This window comes from Lepeophtheirus salmonis, chromosome 4 (assembly GCF_016086655.4).
Source record: "Lepeophtheirus salmonis chromosome 4, UVic_Lsal_1.4, whole genome shotgun sequence".
Classification (NCBI taxonomy): domain Eukaryota; kingdom Metazoa; phylum Arthropoda; class Copepoda; order Siphonostomatoida; family Caligidae; genus Lepeophtheirus; species Lepeophtheirus salmonis.
The window spans coordinates 13,046,263-13,051,294 of record NC_052134.2 but is presented as its reverse complement, the minus strand read 5'-3'; positions in this window follow the sequence as shown (position 1 = coordinate 13,051,294).

Below are 5,032 nucleotides of genomic sequence, written 5' to 3'. Positions count from 1 at the left end.
ATCATCTGCACTCAAATTAATAACCTGCTGAGATCGCTCAAAGCTAATCCCAAAGCCTCTGTACCTCTTTGTATAACCTAAAACGAGTTCTTCGATTGAAGCTATGAAAAGAAGAGGAGCCGAGGGGCATTCCTGACTACAGCTCTTTTCTAAGATGATTGACTGGTTTTTTAGTCCATCCAATGAGATCGTCGAAGTCCCGTTATTATAGCAAGGAACGTACTGTTAAAAAAACTTTTCGGATCAAACTTTTTTTACAGATCTAAGAATTTGCCTATATGAAATAGAGTCAAAAGGGTTTGCATAAGTCTATTGCTATTGCTATGCACTTTGCCATTCTTGCATACAGACATTGCACGTTGAGCTTATGTATTTCCACTTGCTTAGGTGGACTAAAAAAGGGCTATGTCCGGTATAGGCTTCTACAATGAGTCTCAATTTTTCCCTTCGAAGCTTGATACACCTCGACTTCGGCTTATTAAGCATAGTATGTGTATGTTTCATACTTTGATCTTTTTTATATTGGTCACACCAATATTGATACAAGAAGTCATGAATTACCTTCTTTATGTAGCTTGGAGGCGTCCCAATAGTAAACTGGTTTTGGCTCTCAGTACCCCTCTTCGCAAGATGGTCTGCAAATTTATTTCCTGTAATGTCAGAATATCCTTTGCACCATTCTAAATATATATTTTTCTCACTCATTCCTTTGATGATTTACGTCTTTACATTTTAAAGCTTCTTTACTAGTAGTAAGTGGATTAAGGATTGCAGCAATTGCTGATCGGGAGTCTGATATGATTATTACGTTGTTCAGTGTTTTTGTAGTTGAGAAGAGCTTCTACACGTTCTGTTATAACAAAAATCTCTGCTTGAAACACAGAAGCCTCTTTATTCAATGATACTATTGAATGAAAAATGGATGCATCAACTTCGGCGATAGCCCATCCAGCCCCAGAGTTTCCGTCTTCGTCTTTAGAGCCGTCCGTATAGATGATCACGCCAGGATTCTTGATCCAACTATTATCTATCCAAAGTCAATAACTTTTTATGTAGTCCCTTGGTTGATCCATTCCGACTTGCATAAGTATTTTATCTTGTATAGATTAACAATTCCCTCCCAGGTACCATGTAAGAAATGCTTCGTTCTTCATCTTGATTTCGTTGCCTGTTCCTTAATGTATATGTCCAGAGGAGCAATACCCAAAACTACCTCCATTCCTACGGTTGGTGTCGATCGAAATGTATGCTTTCCTTTTAATGATGTTTAATATTTTCCTTGTACTTTTCTTTATAGTAATTGCATGTCCCCATACTAGACACCCATAGGAGATGATAGGCCTGATTAAGCCTTCATACATCGAGAGAACCTTGTCTGAGGTTAGTCCCCATTTTTGTCCTATGATTACCTAGGCCATATGCAATATCCTTTTTTTTAAAACCTTTTGAAAAGACTGGAGCGCTCGATTTTGATGAGTTAATGTTAAGACCATTTTCTTTTCCCCATTCAATAACAGTATTCATTTCCCTTTGCATTTCATTGACAAGGGTGTGGTGATGTTTCCCACTAATTAAAAGGAGGATGTCATTTGCATAGCCAACTACCTTGATTGCTCCTTTTTTAAATTTAATAACTAAACTATCCATAATCGTATTCCAAACGACCGGGGATAGAACACTCTCTTGTGGGTTTGGCTGTCACCGTACGGCTACTTAATACATTTTTGTACCAGGATATGCCATACTCTGGAATATTGAGTTTTTCCATTGTTACACCAGCTGAACGACATTGTTTATAATCAAATGCACCTGTGCAATCAAAACTGACAACAATTGTGCATTGTTGTTAATAGATGGATTTTTCTATGGTATCAGTCATTTGTGAAAGAGCCGTCTCAGTTGATAAACCCCTTGTATGGGCATGTTGTGAGTGGAGTGTTGGAATAACTTCTTCAACTTCCCAGTGCAAAATCCTTCAAGCATGAAGTTGGAAAGAGTTATCGGTCTGAAGGATTTGGCCAGGCTGTAATCTTTTTTACCTGGTTTTTGGCTGAAAACTTACTTTCATTTCTCTCCAGTATCTTGTTGATTAACCAGTGATGAGGATGACTTTATAAAGTTCTGAGATATAGGTGGCGATGCTGTTCCCAAGTTATTGCAGTACAACTGGTTTCAGTTCATCAGGTCCCCAGCTTTTGTATGATCCAAAGGAGTTAAAGGATTCCCTGACCTTGTTGCTATCTAAGAAGTCTATGTTAAAATAATTTACTTTCATGTACTGAGTGCACATTGTGGGAAATGAGTTTCCATTAGTATTTTTAGTGATTCAGCAGGTGATTGTGCGTAGTCTTGATCAGTTTTAAGAAGAACAATAGAGTTGTACGTCGTTTTTTTAAACCTTATAAGTTGAGCGATATCTTTTGGACCTTCCGCTTTGCTATAGAAACTCCTCCATGATTCTCTCTGCTCTTTTCTAAGGCCTGAACGATAAGCATTCTTTGCGATAAGGTATTCATCTCTGTGGTAACTACGATGCCGCTTTGGTTCGAGTTTGCTGAGTTTATACCTTAGGTTGGCAAGATGTTTGGTCCACCTACAAATAGGTATTATGGTTGAGGAAAATATTAAGCCAATCAGTAACGGGAATGAAACATGTTCTTCTTCCACTGAGTGTCCACTCTTTACCTTGAGTACTTTAGTACTAACTACCACATGCTATTGGGTCTTATTTCTTTCTCTCTTATTAGCAGAAATGTTGCGAGATGCAATGAAAATTGCAATGTGAGCTGATTAACAATTTAAGTCCTTAAAAATGGTTTAAAAGGCAATATAATACCCATAGGAATGTAGATGACTGATTCATCTGATGCATTACTGATTCATTGAAAAAAGTTATATATTTTTATTTCACAGAAAAATGGGTAGGTATTGAAGTAGAAATAAAAAACCCCAGTTAGAATGGATAGTAAATATAAATCGCTCCTGATTTAATTGATATGAATGATATAGTTTTTAGATAATGATGACGAAGGAAAACATAGAAATTATATTAGACTATAACCAGACACTACCTAAATATAAGTGTTTGATTAAGAATTGTGTGAATGTGTTAGAAAGGAGTAACTAATCATACCATCGAAATTGTATTAAATACGGTCTCAATTATAAATACGCTAGTTTTTAGCTATATTATTAGTTTGATTATATTTAAGCTATTTGTAAATTCAGCTACTCATTTAATATTTTGTTAAATGATAATATGTGTAAAGAAAAAATGTATATATGGCACATAGAAAATGTGAGTTCAGGTCAAGGTCGAAACTATAAAATACTAGAATGGACACTCGGTAGAGTGCAAGCCTCCATATATCGTCATTTTTTCTGAATTAGATTATTTGTTATATAAAAAATCATTGTTAAGCCTACGTAAGGACACCAATTTTTGCTCTGTATCTCAATATGCTCCAAAGTTATGGTCAATTATGTATCATAACGTTTATTTATTTAATCAATTGATTTGTTTCGACTGGTGGCGATAAACAAAGCCTATAAAGATCGACTTATATTTAGTGATTATAAAATATAAAAGTTATGATTCTTAATAAAAGTGAATAATTTAAAATACAAATATGGAAATTTTTGAAATAACGTGACAGTGTAACGAAAAAAACAAAAAAACATAATAAAGTCAATCATAAATGTAAATAATATATATATTAGTGTCAACAAAAAAAGAATTAACTAAAAATCGCTTGAGGTCAGTTTCACTTGCCTGGCGAAAGCAAAAAGGTATTGCATTCCATAGACTCGTCGATCTGTAATAAAAACTATGCTTAAAGCTGTCAATTTTTGGTTTTGGTAGGTAGATGGTATTGTGAGTGGCGAGACTCGTTTTGTGGAAGATATAGCTTTTAATTAGTATTCAGGGCGGGGTAAACATTTTTATCTCTTTGTTTAAAATTCAGTGGAGCGTTTTCCTAATTTGATCGATCAAAAAATAATGGTCTCTTACTGTGACCATATATGTATAATCTTCGTACAAAATTTGATCAAAAACGATATGTATTTTTGCCGTAATCCTGGTGACAAACAGACAAAGAAAAAAAAAATATAAAACAAAACAGTGGCAAAAACACAATACTAGCTAGAATTGGCACTTGGTAGAGTGTTAATCCTCCTTCCAAAATCAAATTGAGTTATGTATCTGAATTTGTTACAAGTTTATAGTCGATTATGCATTATTTTAACATTTTTTGCTACCTTGACCTCTCAAAAAATAATGGCTTTTTACTGTGACCATATATGGTATTATCTTGTAGCAACATAGATCAAAATTGATCTGTAACTTTTGCCATAATCATGTTCACAAAGAAATTAGCAAACAAACAGAGGCCAAAAACCTAAACATTATTTTCCCAATGCCAATACCGATTTTGAGGCCAGACAAAGTACCAGATTCTTCAATTCCAGATTCCAATTAATCGTCCCATCACTAATCTATAGTATTAATTTTATTGAAAATCTATTGTTAATTTTTAAATTATATCTTGTTAAATTTTGTATCAATTTTTTGATGAGTACTAATTTCGAATTTGGGATCCTACTCTCAAGAAGGATTTCATTTCACACTTTTTATGTTCTACCGCCTCCGTATTTCTCTCTCTCTCCCTTTAAGAATGGCATGCAAATAGATGTACTTTTCTTATGGGATCAGTTCAAAAATAGAGTTATCCTTGAAATATTGTCATGCCCTTGTATCAAATTGAAAAAATTGAAAACGTTGAAGAGTGTTTGTTGAAAGGATCTTTTTTTAAATAAAAACTCAGACTTTCAGCTATCAAATCACCTACTTTCTGAATATATTTGTCTTGAAACTATGAGCCTCTGAAAAAAAAAACCCACCTATTTTCAACTTTAAACAACGATATCTTGAGTTATAAGTGTGATTCAGACATTTTAAAAATGGTTTTATAATTTTTAACATTAGGTTTTGAAATATATTTACATGATTAATTCCTATCTTCAATACCAT